The sequence below is a fragment of the Callorhinus ursinus genome, unplaced genomic scaffold (assembly GCF_003265705.2).
Source record: "Callorhinus ursinus isolate GAN/ISIS: 27379988/994484 unplaced genomic scaffold, GSC_fseal_2.0 scaffold2, whole genome shotgun sequence".
NCBI classification, from domain to species: Eukaryota; Metazoa; Chordata; class Mammalia; order Carnivora; family Otariidae; genus Callorhinus; species Callorhinus ursinus.
The window spans coordinates 76,749,671-76,770,540 of NW_027397064.1; the positions used below are offsets into that span (position 1 = coordinate 76,749,671).

General features: G+C 39.2%; 1 pseudogene; it reads right to left on the reverse strand.

Moving 5' to 3' along the window:
- LOC112810679 (large ribosomal subunit protein uL29 pseudogene) overlaps nt 1–19,052 on the reverse strand; it is a 38,481-nt pseudogene extending 19,429 nt beyond the window's left edge.
- Nucleotides 19,053–20,870: the final 1,818 nt, after the last annotated feature.

Here is a 20,870-nt window from a genome sequence, read left to right on the forward strand (position 1 = left end):
TCTTTCTTTCTTTCTTTCTTTCTTTCTTTCTTTCTTTCTTTCTTTCTCTTTCTTTCTTTCTTTTATCCTTCCTTCCTTCCTTTCCTTCTTTCTTTCTTCTTTACTTTCTTTTCTTTCTTTCCTTCCTCCCTCCCTCCCTCTCTCTCTCTCTCTCATTCTCTTTAGAAAGTTTCTTGATTTAGCAACTGATAAAATTTCTAGTATGGCTGCATCAGTTTATTCAGTAAGACTACTAATTAGATCATTTTGTTGTTGATATGTACTCACCTTCCATCTTACCCAGATCTGTGTGTTTAAAATAATTGAAGACTTGGCAGTAGTGATATCTTTAAAGATTAATTATCCTTACGAACAGTCCCAAATGATGTCTGTGATTTCTCTGGGCCATCAGAATTTGAATGAAGTTGGGGCCAGTTGATAATTTTCTTTCTTCCAACCTGTCTTTGGGCTGATGGAAATGCTCTGGGAAATGTGTCCTCACAAGTGGAATTGGAGCTTTTCTTGGGGAACATTGAAATATCCTTAGAGGTTAGGCAATAGATTCACTTTCATTGGTCCATTTATCTGACTGGAAGAGAGCTGAGAGAAAAATTAATTCAACAAGCAACTATTGTGCCAGTGCCATAGTTTTAGTCACTGTATCTTTGTGACCTATTTTAAAATAAGGAAGTGTGATGACTCCAGCTTTGTTCTTCTTTCTTAAGGTTGCTTTGGCTGCTCGGGGTTTTTTATGATTTCATATGAATTTTAGAATTTTCTCTGTTTTGGGGTGCCTAGGTGGCTCAGACCATTAAGCATCTGCCTTCGGCTCAGGTCATGATCTCAGGGTCCTGGGATCGAGTCCCACATCCGGCTCCCTGCTCAGCGGGGAGCTTGCTTCTCCCTCTGCCCCTCCCCCCACTCATGCTCGCGCTCTCTCTCTCTCTCTCTCTCTCTCTCTCTCTCTCAAATAAATGAATAGAATCTTAAAAAAAAAAGAATTTTCTCTGTTTCTGTGAAAAATGCCGTTGGGATTTTGATAGGGATTGCACTGAGTCTGTCGGTCACTTTGAGCAGTGTGGGCATTTTAACAGTGTTAAGTCTTCTAATACATAAACACAAGATGCTTTTCCACTTTTGTGTGTTCTTCAGTATTTAGTTTTCAGTGTACATCTTTCACCTCCTTAGTTAAGTGTTTATTTGTGGGTATTTTATTCTTTTTGATGCTATTGTAAGTGGAACTGTTTTTTATTTCCTCTTTAGATGGTTCATTGTTAATGTATAAAAATGCGACTGATTTTTAAATGTTGATTTTGTCCTGCAGCTTAACCACATTTATTTATTTGTTCTAATAGTTTTACGGTGGCATCTTTAGAGCCTTCTACATTAAGATCATATCACCTGCAAACAGAGATAATTTTACTTCTCTTTTTCCTATTTGGATACCTTTTATTTCTTTTTTTCCCCTAATTGTTCTGGCTAGGACTTCAGTACTGTGTTGAATAAAAGTGGCAAGGGTGAGCATCCTTGCCTTGTTTTTGATCTTAGAGAGAAAATTTTAGTTTTTACCAGTGAGTATGATGTTAGCTGTGGACTTTTCATATTTGGCCTTTATGCCTATAAAAATTCCTTCTCTACCTACCTTATTAAGAGTTTTTATCATGAAAAAATGTTCAATAGAGAGCCCAGAAATAAACCTATGTGTTTATGGCCAACTGATTTTTGACAAGGGTGTTAAGAATACACAACAGGGAAAAAATAGTCTCTTCAACAAATGGTGCTGGGAAACCTGGACATCCACATACAAAAAATGAAATTGGGCCCTTACCTTCCACCATATACAAAAATCAACTCAAAATGGATTAAAGAGTTAAGCATAAGACCTGAAAATGTAAAACCCCTAGAAGAAAATAATGGAAAAGCTTCCTGACATGGGTCTTGGCAATGATTTCTTGGATATGACACCAAAAGCACAGGCAGCAAAAACAGACAAGCAGGATGACATCAACTAAAAACCATCGACAGAGTGAACCCTTGGAATGGGATAAAATATTTGCAAACTGTAGATTTGATAAGGGGTTATTATCCAACATATATAAGAAATTCCTATAACTTAATAGCAAAAACCCAATTAAAAAATGAGCCAAAGACTAGAATAGACATTTTTCTAAAGAAGACTTGTAAATGACCAACAGATATATATGAAAGATGTTCAACACCACTAATCATTAGGGGAGAAGGCAAATCAAAACCACCATGAGATACGGCATCACATTTGTCAGGATGGCTACTATCAAAGAAAAACAAAAGATAACAAGTGTTGATGAGTATATGAAGAAATTGGAACTCTTATATACTGTTGATGGGAATATAAAAAGATATAGCCACCATAGAAAATAGTATGGAGGTTTCTCAAAAAATTAAAAATGGAACTACCATATAATCCATCAATCCTACTGGGTAAATATCCAAAATAATTGAATTAAGAATCTTCAAGAGATATCTGCACCCCCATATTCACTGCAGCGTTATTCACAGTAGTCAACACATGGAAACATAAATGTTTATTGACAGATGAAGGGAGGAACAAACTGTGGTATATCCATACAATGGAATATTATTTGTCATTAAAAAAGAATGAAATCCTGCCATTTGTGATAACATGGATGGACATTATAGGTATTATATTAAGTGAAAGAAACCAGTCACAGAAAGACAAATAGTGCATGATTCCAGTTATATGAGGTATAGGGCCTAGGGGCCAGGGGAAATGGGGAGTTGTTGTTCAATGGGTGTAAGTTTCATTCATGAAAGATGAATAAGTTTTAGAGGTCTGTGTACAGCATTATGCCGAAAGTTAACAATACTGTATTGTGCACGGAAAAATTTGTTCAGGCATAGCTCACATTAAGTGTTCTTATGACAATACAAGAGAAAAGAAGAAGGAGTCATATAGTGAAGAGGAACACAGGGTTTGTTGTCAAGGCAACTTGCTTCAAAACCCAGCTTACCACTTACTAGTGATGTGACTTTGTCTTTCTGAGACCAAGTTCCCTATTCTGTAGGATAAGGGTCTGGCAGAGTTATTGTCAAGGAGCAGGTGCAATAACAAGCGTACCTCTTGCAGTCTTCGCTGGGAGTTTTCCACCTCTCTTCTTCCCCTTCTCTGAGACCCAGTTTCCTCATTTGTAAAATGGAGAAAATTACAACTACTTCCCAAGGTTATTGTGAGAAGTAGAGAATTTGGGCTTATCCATAGTGATGGGTTGTTACTCAAGAAATAAATATTCCAAAAAAAAAAAAAAAAGGAATAAGTATTCCACACAAGACCACGTCTAACCCACCCTCCCCACCTCCACTTTATAGACAAATTAAATGGTGGTGCCAGGGGAGGCCTGGACGCAGACACAGTGGCCAGTGCTCATTTCACTATGTTATTATTGACCACTTAAACATTCTAGATAACCTGGTTTTAGGGTTTGGAGCCTAAGTTTTAAACCATGTGATGAACAGACTGGTTGTAGTACTTGACTTATATGATATCAAGAAATATTTGAAAATGGCTCACTGGACATCCAGATTTACCAGCAGAAAAAAATCAAGGTGCTGTGATTATAAAACTCAATTTTAATTTAAAGGAATGGTTTAAGTGTAGTTTTAAAAACTGATTCAAACCATTTTCTTTGGCTATCTTTTTTCTCACCATCGGTGTTGGCTAATATAACAATTTTGTCTCAGTGGATTCTTTACTAGTGTCTCTTTGCCCTGAAAAGCCAAATAATACCCTCATTCTGCATGACACTGATACCAAAGTCAGATAAAAAGAGTTTCATTGCAAGGCTAAGAAAGAGCTAATTTTCTAAAATTGGAACATTATCTGTCATGTGTTACTACTCTGTAATTATGACTATTATTCTCATTGGGAAAAAAGATATTTCAGGAGGGGAAAAGATTTTTATAAGAGGCTTTTAATATAAATGGGCAATTATATTAAAATACTGACTTTCATACTTAGACATTATGTTGTAGATATATTATATTATATTTGATGTAAATTTAGTAAATGATATGCATGCAAAAACCTAAAATATAGGAGTACTACTCCCTTAAATGAAAAGTATGAATAGTCTGGCAAAATAGGTTTTTGAGAAATGGATTCATGACTTCTATACTTACAGAGATTTTGTTGTTAATAATGCATTGTGTTTTTCTTTTCTGGTGAAGAATGAATCATTTTCATTTGGCGATGATTCTGAATTTTTTTTGCAAGAATGATTATGCTTTTTTAAATCATGTGTGGGGCTGAACAAAGGGCAGTGGTAAAAATAAAAATTATAACCATGATTCATCTTTTTCTAGAATAAAAAGACAATGGTATAAATTATGAAGATGCTATTGGTTTTGCTTTAAGTGATATGTACAAGGAGAGTTCACACGTGGGTAGAAAGTTTGGACATGGAAGGAAATAATAATTGTTAATCTATCTTCCTGAATTTAAGAAATTTACATTGAATAGGTACAGAATCTTCCCAGCATAATTCATCTCAAATGTTATTTCTAGCATGAGAATATCCAGGACTTGTAGGCCAGAAGGTTATACAATTTTAGAACCCTTTTTAAGAAAAGATTAATAGAAGATTAAAGCCTACAGAATGAGAACCAAAGATGTTGTTATTTGGAATGAGGAGACAAATTAAAGCATTATAAATTTAACAAATGACAAATACTACAAATACATCCAGAAAAACATCATAATTTTTAAATTATAACTGTCTGACATCTTCATAGTACTTTTTTTTTTAACATTTTTAGCAGATTAAATTTTGATTGCTTTTTCATGTGAAATGTCCCCAAGATGTTAGAACTTCTGTTTTAATGAAGATGATAAATAGATGCTCTACTTAGAATTTTGCTCATTTGATGATGGGAAGAAATTTTTATAGGTTAGCTTTCGGTTCTTTACAATTCAAAATTTGTTTTTTTTTTTTTTTTTTTTTTCTTTTTTCGACATACTTCTAGTGCTGGATGCTGTATGGGACAAGTTTATCTGAATACGACCTCTGTATTGTTTCCTCCTAGTATGGCTTAGTGGGCAAAACAAATATTTCTAGAATCGATTCCTACAATGGGATAGCTCAGAATAATTTAACCTATATAAAAAAATGACTGTGAGTTACATAAATATATTCCACTAACCCAAATTAAATGTCTCTCAACTCAACTTCCTCTTGGCTGGATCCCCAAAATGCTGACAGCCACTCCAGTGCCACCCGACATGAGAGAAGTATGATGGAAGAGTCAGAATGGAAAGATCCTAAACAATTGTGGTTAAAAAAAAATCTCACTTTTGCAAATGTTACAAAAACATTGCTAGCATCTCTCTCAGGGCCATGGAGGAGGTCTATGCATGTAAGTGGCTCTAAAGCTTAAGCTGTATGTACTTCACCAGAGATCTGCCTGGGCTCCCAGATGTGGTGGTCATATGCCACGGGATGCATGTATACCTAATGGATAGACATGAAGAAACATCATGGGGAAATTTCTTATTCTAAACTGTCGCCTTCACCAAAGACTTGCACTGGACCATTAGCAATTTCTTTCTTTCTCTTCATCCTTGGCCTTTGGCAGACTCCTCTTTCGAAAATGCTACATCTCTTAGTAAGAGTGACCTTCTTTATCAGAGCGTTTCCCTCATTTTCTTTTTCCCCTAAGTAAAGATATAGGGATTTATGGGAAGTTTGAGTGTTGGGCCAGGAGAAGGGCCCAGCAAGGGAGCACAGTGGTGCAGTGAGCAGGGTAGATTGGGTTTTGTTATAGTTGCTGCAGCAGCATCATGCCAGCTCTAGAGCTTTCTGAGCCTTTGTTGTGAGCATAATTGTGTCATATGTGTCTATGTGCATTTTTTTCCTTTGTGTATTTTTGTATGTAGTTGTCCCATTTATTTCAGTGGATTTTACATTCATAAAAAATAGGAACAGTTTCAGCTGCACCTTTATTATTCTCTGAGGAGGGCTCACCTACTCATGACCAGAGCTGCTGCTAGACAGGAAATGCCTCAGGGCGCTGGCTATACATTTGGTGTTCTCAATCCACTCACGTATTAGCTTTTGTTCTCTGGAGCCATTTATCTTTCATGGTCCCTACTACCCTGATGTTCTCTTTAAAGTAATGTATATATTTCTAAGCAGAAATCTTTTAAGCTAAAGATAGAACAAAACCCAGTTGATAAAATAGATAACAGCCTTCATCAAAGCAGGGGCTGGGACCTAAAGGCCTGGTCACTTGGTCTCCTTCTTCCCTTGTGGCAGGTCCCTGAGTGGCCTTCCAGAAGCCCTTAGAGCTCCCATTGAACAGAATTTTAAAACCTTGGCGTAGAAAAATGATTCCTAGACAGATAATCAGAAAATCTGGATTTTTATTATGAATTTGCTTTTCTGCTAGTAGGGTGATAACAAGCAAATCATTAATTGCTGTAATCCTCAGTTTTTGCATTTGTAAAGTGGATAATAATATATGTTTACTCAGCTTATATTAAAGTGAGGTTAATGAGAGCCAAATGGTTCATGTATGTGAAAGCTCTTCAAAGTGTTCTACACTTATGATTGACTATAGTGTTACTCCCTTAACCTCTCTAATAAAATCATTTAGATTATTTTTTAAATTTTTTTATTGTTATGTTAATCACCACAGCATTTAGATTATTAAAAATCACAAAACCATGAACAATCACATCTGAGTTATCTCTGCTACTCTGTGTCCTTGATACTATTCCAGGTCCCAGGTCAGTGGCCACCCACTCCCTGTTCATATTGGCAAGAACACCATGAAAATGAGTTTGGCATTTCCCAACATGTAGTGGGACAGAAAGCCCACATACAGTGACATGAAGAACAATGACTAAGCGCAGCAAGAAAGAAATGAAAAGTCATAATGGACTATAAGCTTTTCTGGTATTGGCAAATTTCTGCTGTGACTAACAAAGCACGGATGACACTTTATATAATAGATATACAGAAACAAAATATTTGGAAGGGACAAATTAATCTGCTTTTCAGTTTGTGCCCAAGTGTGTCTGATTGTAAAGTCCACATTGTAAAATGGCAGGATATAAGAAGACCTAAAAGAAAGCAGAAGAAAAAAGAAAAGCAGGGAAAAGTGAATACAAAGTATTTGTGGACTAATTAGCTTGAAGAAAAAACCCTGAAGAATGATTTAACAATTGGTTTTTAGGACACAAAGAGATTTGTTATATAGAATACAGTGTATGGCTGGCTCTTCACAAAGAATTCACAGGTCTGCTGGAACTCACAGACCCTGGCCTTCAGGGAGAGTCACAGACAATGGAAGAAGGAAGACATCCTGTGAGAAACATTGACCCCTCTGCTATCAAATCTCTTTGGTACCTAAATCATTTCAAAGAGATAAAAATATCACTCATCCTTAAAGACATATACTTGATCCTAGAAGGGATTTAGGATGGAATGGCATGGAAGAACTGGATTGGAAGCATGATCTTGGAGAAAGGCTGATGATTGACCCCCGTGAATCAGAACCAGGAGGTGGGGAGAAGTGCTTAGCAGCTCTTCACAAATTATAGAACCCACTTCATTTACCTGAAGAGATTGGCCTCCACACAACACAGATAAGGAAGAAAAGCCCCATAATAAGCAACTTTCCCTAATTGACATGTGGGATTTCTCTGGAAGTCAGAGAAGCTCAACCTACATCAAGATAAGCTTGGTTTGTGGTCAGACTAAAGGGCTTGCCTTCGGTCGTTTCAGGTTCTTAGGAATGATTTTCAGACATGGAAGTACTCAAGGGAGAAAAAGATGCACAAAGCACGAAGTGTCCTCTCTGGGTTTGTAAACTTTCCACGTTGTTAATGTAAAGGATTCAGCACATATGGTATAGTTGGTACACATGGGATGAATCCGTGTTCAGACTTCTTCAGGTCAGTGTCCCATATAGCGTTCACCCAAATCCCATATTCCAAGAAACAGGTTGGGGCTACGTCTAAGGGGAGGGCCAGATTCATCCATTACTGGTCTCTTTGACCATAGACAGATTACCTGGGTATGGTACTGTTCTCTCTCTTCATAAGTATTAGGCACAGGTCTGATGCCTTCTAGATTACCAAACTTATTTGAGGAGAGCAAACATGATCTAAAGAGTCAAAGGGGTAAGAAAGGAGATTTAGCAAGTACCATATTTTGCTGTATTTTCCATTCATTTTTCTTTGGGGAAGGATTTAATGGTCACATGGTCTAGTTAAAAAAAATTACAGAATCCTCTAGTACATAACACTGGAGAACATTTTTCCTATCTACTTCCAATTATCAGACAAAAGTTTAATCAGCTAGTATCCTTTTTATAGTGAATTGTTAGAGGTACTTTAAAAACTACCAGGAGTTATGGTCACTGTGTCTTTACTACCTTCTTCCTTAGTGTAGCTGGTGATAAAGCATCGCCAAGAATGATCTACTGTGTACTTGTATCTCAAGTCCATGTCTGTACTGTATTAATTTAGGTTACATTCTGCTTTACAGAGTGGAGTCAACATACATCACAGGTTAGTCCCAGAGAGTGTTTGGTTTTCTGGGATTTGATTCTGCTCTATGTCAAGATTTCAATGTATAAAGTTTAGATTTCTATGGTAGCGTCAGTCAGAACTGAAGGAGTCTGTTACAAGGCCATAAAGAACAACCACTTCAAGACACATGGGGGCCTTGACCAGTATAATCAACCTAGCTAATGGGAAGACTAGCACCATAATGTGTCCAGTGTTCTTTGCATGCAGTACATCACAGTCCCTTTTGATAATTCCAGCATGGAAGGAGACTCAAGAGGTGTATAATTGGGATGCACTCCAGCCCATCAAACACTAGGTGGCATCTGTCTCTTTGTGCATCTGATGAGTAGATGCATAATGTTTCAGTTGGACTTGGGCATTGAGAGGGGAGTAGACAATAATTTGCCATTTTGTGTTCTTTGTTCTTTTATAGAACTGGTACCTATGACTCATAAACCAGTATCAGTATTGCAAGTGAGATGTAGCAAATTTGACTGATAGAAATATTCCTTAATAACAGCAATCGCTAAGAGATATTACAGCCTTTCCACCTTGGGCATCAGATATCTAGAGAGTTTTAAAAATTTATGGGCTCATGAAGATAACCAAAAGGGTTGGTTGAGAATGAATAAAACCATTTAATGGGATGAAAATTATGTGTCATTATACTTACATAAACTTTGAATGATAACAACTGGAGGTGTGATATTAATTTCTAATGCCCCATTAGTCAAACTTGGTAAAACTATGTAATCAACTATAGCTAAGGGAATAATATATGTTCTGAACCAGTCTGTTTTTCTTAAATTTTTAGTTTCTAGGGATTCTTCTAAAAGGGATTAATGCTCCTCTCGTCCATGGCTAAGCTGTCAATGTCATTTTCTTTGAACCAGGAGCCTGTGCTCTCCTGCGATGTCTCCTGTGAAATCCTTGTATTTGTTAACTCTCACTGCAAGTCCTTTCCTCTTGCCTGCAGCCCTGCAGCTCTATGTATTTTTCCTCTGAGCACACTGTCTAGGAGAATGGTTGCCTCTCCTATTTGGCCCCTTTGTGGAAGGGGGGAGGCAGTTTTAAATTTTGCCTCTTTTGGTAGAACTTATGTAACTTCCCAGAGACAAGCTGGAAATTGGCCTTCTATTTTCTAGAAAATGTAGCTGTCAAGTTCTGCTATCAAGGAGAATAAGCTTATAGACAGAGCCTGTATAGTTGGGTGCAGGGACTATTATAAGAAATGGGCCCACTACTAACTCTAATAGTCTCTTAGCCTGGCTTTGTTCCTGTGTTTTCATTGTGATCTTAATAACCCTCATGTCATGATACTACTTTAGGGGAGGAAAAGAGTACTTTTCAAAATGGTGATCAAAGTGAATGTCAGAATCTCTTGCTCATTACCCAGTCATCTTTCTGCAGTCAGAAACAGTTCAGGTATTTTACTCTTTAATAGTTTCATTCTACATGAGCACAACCACGAGAATCTCCATTTGTACCTCCCAGCTGGGAACTAAAGGGGGGTGTTTAGATTGCTGGTGTTGCTCCTGGTAGATGGGGTGGGAGGGCTGGCATCATGCTGATATTGGCAGAGGGGGCAGTTTGATTCATTTAATATGCATGATGGCTTGTACTCTGTATTGAGACTGCTGTGTTTTAAAACTGGGACAGGGAGCTAAATAAACTCACAAATACAGTTATAAAATATTGGGCTAGGAAATTTTAACATGGTAATAATGTGAATTTCCATTAGTAGGTATCCTGTACAGCTTTAAAGAGTATAAGTCTTTTATTAGAATGCTGCAAATTTTACAGAGAATTTTGAGAATAGATGAATAGCATCTATATAAGGAAAATCTGAAAATCCTTGACAAGAGCACTGATTGCCAAATGCATTTATAATGCTCTGTAAGGGAAGGGAGAAGGATGAAGAAAACCTTATATAAAACAGAGAAGGGCAAACAAAGGCTTGCTAACATTCTCATTGCCATTATCAATTTTTTTTCTATACAAGACATGTACATTCATCTACCCATGACATCTGTGCAGAGCATGGCACAGCATATCTCTAAGTCTGTAATTGCTTGCCACTCTGTGCTGGGGAAAATGAACTCCTGATATTTGGGAAGAAACAGACTGCTTTTTTGGCAAAGTGATGGTATGCTTGCCATTTAATGTTCTTAGCTACTTTGGAGACAAATAAAGGAATGGAATAAAACTGTATTTCTATTAGTATTAGCTACTTATAGAAGCAGAGATATTTTTGAAAAAAACGTATTTTGTTCATAAATACGTTTTGTAGGAAAAGTTCCAACTGCAAGTTTGCAAACATTCAGGATGGCTTTTAACACTTAACTTACTAGAAGACACAAAACCACTGGAGTTCTCAAGGTTTTTATTGTATGTGAAGGAAAAGATGAGCAGACTTCAGTATGAGCTTTTCAGTGGGAAAAAAAAAATCAATCTATGCTGGTATAATCAAATTCTCCAATTTTAGTATATGTGCTGCCGAAGCGAGCCCTCAAATTCTCAATCAGTGAAAGCCTTTGAGGTTCTTGAAAACAAACAAACAAAATCATGAACCCATGCCCTTGTTGGTTTTTCTGATACATTGCTTTCTTTGTCCTTGAAAGCCATACATACTCCCTCTCCAGTTAATACATTAGTTCGCTCCCCTTTGTATGGCCCACATCAGCCATTGCCGAGGAAATACTTGTTTCTCTACTTTGTGACGCTGGTGGGAACCCAGGAGCTGTACTGAAAATTAATGCTGGTGGCCTCAGAGAAAATGCTTCTCTTGGTTCTGCTTTTGAAAATTGCACTTGATCAGTATGATGATGCTACATTGCCAATATGTTTTCCGGACTTTGCATGAAATGTCTTTCCTCACAAAGACAAATGCTTCCAATGAAAATGAAAGACGAATTGGCACAAGCAGAATATTAGCCAGAGTGCATTATTAGTTGCCTTCAGAGTCTCCAGGGAGGAAATGCATTCAATAACAATTTAACAAATATTTATTTATTGAACACCTACTTTATTTCAGGCACCTCACACACGGTAATAAATTAGACAGAAAAGGCCATGGCTTGATTGGGTCTTACACTCTAGTAGAGGAAGGTAGGTAATAAGTAAGTAAATAAAAATAAAAGTTAAATAATTTAAAGTAGTATTAACAGCACTTTGTTCCAGTTATCTATTAGTGTTGTCAGGGAGGAAAAATAATTTTCCCTAAAACCCTTCTGAGTTCTTGGCTGAGACTGCCTGTAATAAAAGACAGATTAATAAGGAAAACAAACATAAGTTTATTAACATATATATCTCATGTATACTTGGGGGATACCTAGGGAAACTGAGTAACTCCTTGAGGTGGTCCAAGCCACCAAATTAAATACCAACTTAAGCCAAATACCAAAGAAACATGTTGTGGGGAAGGGAGGTCAGTTATGAGGGCTTACCAGGAAAGGCACAGTAAACAAGGGTGAGTTTAGTTAGGGAGATTTAAGTGAGTACCTTCTTTATTGATAAAATTCTCTTGTGATTTAGTCATCTTTCTCTTTCTGCTACAGGCAGGGAGCCACAAATGGGAATCTGCTTTATAAATATAACTTTCTCTTATAAAAGGGTTACTTCTCTTTTAAGAACTTCTCTAGTGTCTGCTATTTCTCAAAAATAATCAGCTCAGGATAATCTTTATGCCAGAGGCATATTCTGGGGTACATATTCTGCTATTCTTTGCTGTATAATGAATCACCCCAAAACTTGGTGCCTTAAAACAACTGTTTTGTTGTGTTTTTGATTTTGTGGGTCAGGAATGTGGGGTGGGTTTGGCAGGTCTGCAGTCTCTGATCCACATGGCATTGGCTGGGACACTAGGCCACTTGGTGTGTGGGGGGGTGTCTACTTCCAAGATGGTGTTTGCATTCATATGTCCAGTGTCTTACTTGATCTTTTTCTCTTGCCACATGAGGTCTAATTCTCCAAGGCCTCTCCAAGTGGCTTTAATTTCTCACAAAATGGTTGTCTCAGGGTAGTCATATTTTTTTACATGGTGTCTGACTTGCAAAAATCACAAAAGTTGTCAGTGTAGTTAAAGGCAATCCTGGCAGTGGTACAATGTAATTTTGGTGTATTCTATTGGCAAACTAATCTCAGAGCTCACCTAAATTCAAGCGAGGGTTGAGAAATAGACTCCACTTCTTTTTCTTTTTTAATTTTATTTATTTATTTGAGAGAGAGAGAGAGACCATGAGCAGGGGGAGGGGGAGGGACAAGCAGACTCCCTGATGAGTGGAGTGGGGAGCCCGATTTGGGGCTCGATCCCAGGACCCCAAGATCATGACCTGAGCCAAAGGCAGATGCTTAACCGACTGAGCCACTCAGGAGCTCTTAGATGTCACTTCTTTTTTTTTTAAACTTTTTTTTAAAAAGATTTTTATTTATTTGACAGAGACACAGCGAGAGAGGAAACAGAAGCAAGGGGAGTGGGAGAGGGAGAAGCAGGCTTCCTGTGGAGCAGGGAGCCCGATGCGGGCCTTGATCCCAGAACCCTGGGATCATGACCCGAGCCGAAAGCAGACACTTAACGACTGAGCCACCCAGGCGCCCCTAGATGTCACTTCTTGATAGGTGAGTGGTAAAGTCATATTGTAGAGCAGGTAGGATGGGCAAAGTATCTGCATCTGTCTTTGGAAAATACAATCTGTTACATGCTTGAAGAGAATGAGGCAGAGGTAAGAGTGGGTGGGGCCAGAGGAAGATGGAGACTTATTTTTAGTAGATTCTAGTTGAATAAGCTTGGAAAGAAATGGTCAATTTATATTCACATAATGCCCCATTAACAATATTGATGTCAGAGTTTGGATGAAGAGTGGCAACCTAAAAGATAGAAATTCAACTAGTCTTGTTTATCCACCTTCTCTGAACATTCGCTTCAGTTCATCCTTAATCACTTACATTCTTCTTTTCTGCCTAATTATGTGATAAAAGGTGATAAATTTCAGTGCTGACTGCTCAGATATGGTTGTCGTACAGGGTTCCTAAATCTCACACAAGCAAATGTGGGCATATCAAAATTGATGTTGCCTGTAAATTCTTATAATCCAAATAATTGGAACAAAGCTGTGGGTGTTGGCAGCATTATGAGTGATGGCGCCGAGAGCCTTTCAAGGCATTTTACAACAATGTCCCATCACAATTAAGGAGTGTTTTGTCTCTTAATGTTTTTGCAAAATCATTGCTGATTTTTGACCACAACTTCTTATAAGCTTCCCAGGAAGTCATGTACACCACTGGCAGGTTATGAGGTTATGTTAAGTAGCTCAGCAGTTAGGACACTTCTTCATATATATTTTATTAAGTAAACTCTATGCACAATGTGGGGCTCAAACTCACACCCCCAAAGTGAAGAGATGCATGCTCTACTGGCTGAACTAGTCCTTCTAAGTCCCCCGTCCTTGTTCTGCTTAACACTTGCAAGTAAACAGACTCAAAATGTTTTACACAACATTCATTGTGGTTGTGCCAGTGCTCTCATGTTTCTTTTGGTTTGTAAGTATTTCTGGGGGACTTTTGAAATGCTAATTTCCAGGCCTTATCTTCAGAAATGCTAATTCAGTAAGGTTGGAGGGAGCCCTGGACAGCTGTATTTTAAAACATTCCAGATCACTCAGAGGCAGATGTTCAAAGAATATACCACTTTGAGTTAATGGCTCAATGACTCGGTGTCAACAATATTTAAAAAACTTTTTTAGGCCATATAATATGAAATCCAGCCTATGCTCAGTATATTCAAGGACTGTTATTGCATTTGATTTCAATATAATCCTGACTGGGCTGAAGCTTCATTAATGCTATTCCATTTAGTTCCATTCAACAGTCATTCCTTAAGGGGCACCTGGGTGGCTCAGTTGTTAAGCGTCTGCCTTTGGCTCAGGTCATGATCCCAGGGTCCTGGGATCGAGCCCCGCATCGAGCCCCGCATCGAGCCCCGCATTGAGCCCCGCATCAGGCTCCTACCCAGCAGGAAGCCTGCTTCTCCCTCTCCCACTCCCCCTGCTTCTGTTCCCTCTCTTGCTGTGTCTCTGTCAATAAACAAATAAAATCTTTAAAACAAAAAAACAGTCATTCCTTAAGCACCTACAGTGGGTAAGAGACTGTACTAGGTGCAGAGAGAGAGTCACAAAGATGGATAAGACATGATACTTGTTCCCAGGAAACCTACAGTTTTGACTTTCCATTTGTTAGTTTCTTTTCACTAATAACTATATTAGAGAATGATTTAAGTACTGGTAGGAAAGTGAGAAATGGGAAAACATGGTATATTCAGAATTAGGAAATTAGAGTCCCAATTTATGTTAAGTTTGTTTTTTGTGCCTTGATCAAAGCACTGTATATCTCAAGTCTTCACTTATTTTATATCTGAAATAAAGAGGTTAGGTTATATAATTTTGAAGTGTTTTTGTATTTCTCAAATTCAGTGGTTAAGGATATTGTGACTTTATGCTAGAAGAAAATATAGGAATTGGTAATAAGCACATGGAAAGATGCTTAACATCTTTGGTCATTAAATTATAGGTAAGTTAAAATCACCGTGAGATGTCATGTCACATCCACTAGAATGACTATAATAAAAAAGACAATGACAAGTGTTAGCGAGGATATGGAGAAACTGGAAATCCTCATACTTTGCTGATGGGAATGTAAATGACCTTTGCTGCTTATATTGTTGATGACATAGCCACCAAACAGCAGGTGACTTCAGCCAGAGCAAAGCACACTGACAACTCACTAGCCCTTGCACCGTTAAGGGCCATGACTTCCCTCCATTGTGACCTGAAACCTGTTTCCTGACCTCATTTTCCTTCTAAAGTGGTTGCTTTTCCATTGATTCCTTGGCTTTACGCCTCAGTCTGGTATCTAAGCACATGGGCATCTTTCTGACTACACCCAGGTTTCTTTCTCGTGTTTTCTCTCAGAAAATTCTTTGGTTGATATACTTGACTCCTGAAAAGCTAGCGGTGATTTCAGGACCCCGGAAATAAAGCACATTCAAAATTCTGACTCCTAGGAATTCTGATAATAATTAATCTGAGGTCCTATCTTATAATTCCTTTGAGATAGTCAGTGTTTCTCAAAGGGTGATTCATGGACTACCTGCATCATAAATCACCTGATGGGGTTTACTGAGACTGTAGATTTCTGATTCTGTCCCCAAACAGAATATCTAAGGGTGGACCCTGGAGATTCTTAGATTTTCTCAAGTTTGAGAATCTCTGGGCTAGCTATCACAGTAAAATTCCATAGGACTGAAGCATGTGAAAAATGATGGACGAAGAGCAGGGCCCCCAAAGGCTCAAGGATGTCAACAAAAAGGGAAGCCTGAGGAGAACCACAAGGGCCTGTTGAAGCAGAGCATCAAGGATGCATTTTAAGAGATGGCAGATCAGGGTAGATATTACATGTCACAGCTGCTGTTCCAACAAAGGCTAGTCTGCATACATCTGCTGAGTGGAAGTGGCTGTGACGTCCACATCAGGATTGATTTTTTACTCCATTCCATTGGAATTTATTGAGCACCAACTGTGTACTTATTAATGAGCTAACTGCTATTGAGATACATAGAAAAGTACCAAGGCTTTGTCCTTGAGGAACTTGTGACTTAGTTGGAGAGCCACTTGGAGAGTGACTTAGTTGAAGAGCCACAGTCCAAGCAGGGCAAGCAAGTGCTAAGATAGCATTAAGTTCTGTGAAGGAAACAGTGGGGAGAAAGTGCATGTGATTGTGTTTAACAAATAGTGATTACTGCTATGATTGTCACTCTAGGCTCTGAGAGTTCAAGAAAGGTCACTCTCAGCCCTCATGTCAGGATCACTGTCAGAAGCATCAACTTTACCACAATTCCACTGTGTTTTCTCCTCTAGGCAGTGATGGGGCAGTCTCATGAAATTTCCTTTGTCTAATGCTTTCGTTGCATTGTTGAAGGGCAAGACAAGTCTTGTGCAACCTGCCAGAATGAATTACAATTCCCCTTGGACTCCACTCAAATTAAATTCCTACTTCGTTAATTAATTTGTTGCTGTCCTTGTTCTACCTCTTGCCACTGTCTTTGTCCATATGGTGCTGGATTACAGTATCTAATAATCAGAGATAGGCATGCCTGGCACATAGTGAGAGCTCAGTAAATGCTTGTTTTCGCCACTGTTACTGTTCTCATCGTCATCTCCTCCAATGTGCAAAGTTATATAAGAAAATAAAGACCTATTTCTTCTCATGGAATTCTAGGGTTGGAGATATTTGAAAGGTCATATACTTTAATTAATTAATATTAGAATGCTCTCTACTATGTTTCTTTTTTTTTTAAGATTTATTTATTTGAGAGAGAGAGAGAGCGCAAGTGGTGGGAGGGGCAAAAAGGAGAGGGAGAGAAGCAGGCTCCCCGCTGAGCCAGCAGTTCCATGCGGGACTCCATCTCACAACCCTGAGATCACAATCTGAGCCAGAATCAAGAGTCAGGTGCTTAACCGACTGAACCACCCAGGTGCCTGTTCTACTATGTTTCTGACAAGTATTCAACCCAGTACTCATTCAGTCCTTTTTTTTTTTTTTTACCATGTCCCTGTCTTTCTGGGCCAGCTCAGAACACGACTGGAGAACATGAACAAAGCATGTGATGTGGTGTCCCAGGGCTTTGCCTAAGTCTAGCCGTCCCCCCTCTCCAAATCCTCCACACCATGAGGGCCTGGGAACTTAGTTTGCCCCCAAATGCAAAGTTACCCATGGCTGCCATGTCACACTGTGGCTCCATTTCTCCTTCAGCAGAAGCTGGGGTCTAGTACTCCAGCTTGATTCTGAAGCAAACTTTCACCTCCCTGTAATTCTCCTTTCTTTCACTAGTACCTAGAGCAGACCGTCAGGGCATTCCCCAGACACACTTCTGCTGGAGCTAGTGTGTGTGCTGCGTATGTGTGCTTGCCAGTGGGGGGGATTTGTAGAAGCAGAAACAGGTTCACAGGCTCAGAGCAGTTGGCCTCGGGTCAGAACATCTGGATTCACATCCTAGCTCAGACTTGCTTACGGCTTGGGGCTGCTCGCTTAATGGCCTGAACCTCAATCTTCCTGTCTCTAAAGTGGAGCCAATAATATTTATTATGCAGTTTCTGCAAGGATTAAAAGAGATGGGGTGTGTTGAAGTGCACAGCACAGCACTTGTCTTTCATAAGGTTCCTTTTAGTCCCTCAAGACATGAGATTTCCCTGTGCTTGGCTGCGGCTGTGAAGAGGGAGAGAGTCAATAGTGAGAATCACCTGCCAGAGAAATGCCTCCAGCTGTTTGCACAAGGGTGTGGGGAAGTGGGTATTAGCTTGAAATTAGCCTCTGATGTCTCATTGTTGCAAGCATTATCCTGAGCAAGGGGGTGAGGAGGAGGGTGAGAAGAAAGTTTGGACTTGGATAAGACTTTAACGAGGATGATGTTCATTTTCCTCATCCGTACACATGCACAGTCACACCTAGACAGCAAAGACATGCCTGCCAACCCTGTTGTCCTTCTACTGCATGGCACTGCCTCTTTATTCTGGTTGCTCTGAGGTATTTTTCTTGTGTCTGTCAGCTGCCCTAAATGTGCAGTCTAGTTGGATGTCACAGACAAAAATAACAAGAAAACAAAGCTACTTTCTGTTCCTCGTGCAGTCCCAGGTCTTTTCACGGCACCGAATGGGTGGGAGGAATGGGAGAGCCCACAGGCTGCATTCATTGCCCCCCTCTTCCTCGCTGCCCCGACCCCCCAGTGCAAAGCTGCCGGTACCCATCACATCACATTGTTTCCTTTCTTACTCCTCAACCCTTGGGGTTAGGGTGAGCATTTGCATTCATGTCAGAGGAGGCCAGGTTCAACGTGAATTCTTGTGTGTCATACCGCCAATGACCTGCAGCTTCCCCGGAGGGTTTTCCTGGTACATTTCTCTTGTTCCTCTGGAAGGAGAATTCCACCTGTTTGTAAACTCCATCTTGAACATATTGCAGACAGAAAAATCCTTGTTTCCTAAATGGGATAAAATTTGAAATATTAACATTAGTCAAGAGGAGAGCAGCTCACAGGTCAGGCCCCGCTTTTCATATGTAGGTGCTCTACATAAGACAGTGGGGGAAAAGCAATTATAGAGTTTAGATGCATTAGGAAAGTTAATACTTGGGAAGGGTCTGTGTCCAGGAGTAAGGCCTCAGAAACATTCCCTTTGTGATAAAGAAATTAGCCCTTCCAGTTACCTAACAGAATGGTGGGGCAAGTGTGCTGTGCCTAAGGCAGGCTGGGCCAAAGGAAATTAATGAAACTGGGATCCAGAGAAATGGTTTTTAGCCTTGGCTCTGCTACTTTGTGACTTTGGCTAAGTTACTTTATGCCTCTGAATCTCAGGAACATCACCTGTAAATTGGGTGGGTGGGTGTAGCATATAGAGATTGGAGGTCAAATAAGTATTTGTCAGCACTTACCACGTGCCTGTATTATATCTGCCATTGCTTTCTTCCCTTCTTTCCCTTCCCTCTCCTTGTCTTATCTTCCTTTCCCTTGTCTTACCAAGTCATAAAACTTTTCTCAGTGTCAAAGTCAGTTTTACACACTTGCAGAAAAAGCAGCCAACTTCATTAATCTATTTGAAAAGGAGCTAAGAAGCTTGTCTTCTTAACCTCTCCACCCCCACCCCTGGCTTTCTCACAATATCTGAATTCTTCTCTTGAGTCATTTTCTAGAGGGTTAACACACGGAGGGTGTCAGTTATACAAACATTATCTGGTTTGAAAGCACTAAAGTGATGGAAGCCTTTGGCAGCTTAACATGAGTTAACCACTTGTCGAGGAGGGAAAGAAGTGGGCCACACGAAAAACTTGTTTAATGGAGAAGAGGAGGTAAAAAAGGAAGTAGAGGATAGAGAACTGCCTGGGAGGAGAGGTCAGTGGACACCCAGGGGACAGCGATGGGAGTGGGCAGCATGGACACCCACGAGAAATGTGGACCAAGGCTGGAGAGCAGGCAAGGAATGAAGAGCCGGAAGTGTATTGACTCCAGGCTTGCCAAGTACTGTAGTTTATGTTTTACGTCTTATGTGCTTCTTTTCTTGCATTTACATCTTGGCTGCTAAAAATGGGAATAGAGATAAAGAGGCTGGAGTGTTTTTTGTTTTTGTTTTTTTTTTAACATCAAAGGTTAACTGTTTGGCAAATGATTACTCGGTATGCACTTAATGGCACCATAGTGTCCAGTTCAGCCCATTTGAATGAACAGTATTTCCCCAGGAGAACTTTATTCACTCTGGCTTGATGGCACTAGGAAATAATTTTCGCTTCTAGGCAGTCTATACTCCTGCTTCCTTCTGCTCCATCTCCTTTATTGCCATAAATACCAAAGCAAGCGTTTAAAGACAGAATCCAGGGTTATGTTATGTTGCTCATCGGTAGTATTTATATACACCAGTATATACCTCTTACCAAATTGTACCAAAAGAAAAAATGACCATGAGCTGCATACTAATGTATTTGTACAAAATATTAGCATACTCTAGAAACATGGGGTTTGGGTTGTTAATAAAGCATAATTGGTCTAGGAAATATTAATAACATTCCAGAGAGCTTCTTGTGAATGTCTGAATGTGTTTCTGCATTTCCTTTTCAATGGGAAAAGAGAGATATAACAATTTAGGGTCTAATAGTCAAATGATACTGCTGCTACCCAGACACTGTCATTTATGCACCATGATTATGCTGATGGATCTTTCCAATTTTGTCAGTATCTTCTGTGTCATTATTCCTTCAGCTGGTTAGTTTCTGGCTTTCATATCAGCCCCAAAGAAAAACAGTTAACAGTGCTCACATTTCTGTTGCTAATCTTTGGTTTATTAGATCTTTTCCTATAATTGCATTTCAGGGGCTCTGCTCAGCTGCTGGAATAGTTGGTGTGTTGTCAGGTATTATTGTAAGACTTGGGGATGGTAATCCTGGGCTTTACAGGGTAAGACAAATGTGGTATTGGAGAAAAATAGATTGTTGATGGTGAGGCTTAGTGAGAAACATTTGTTTTCCTTCCAGCCTTGGTTGTTAAATTAAATTATGACTTTGAGGAACAGAGGCTCTAAATTCTTTCTTCCTACCTTGAAAGCATATTCGGCCAGGATTTTATGCTGGGTCCTTTCCCTTACTCTGTCAGTGGCTGGCACCCCGATGAAGACTGCTGTCAGCTTAAGATAAATCATATTTCTAACATTTTTTTTTCAGCTTGGACAGCCAAAATTAGTGCAAGGAATGTCAGTCTGTTGCCAGATCTGTCAATATAAAGTTTAGA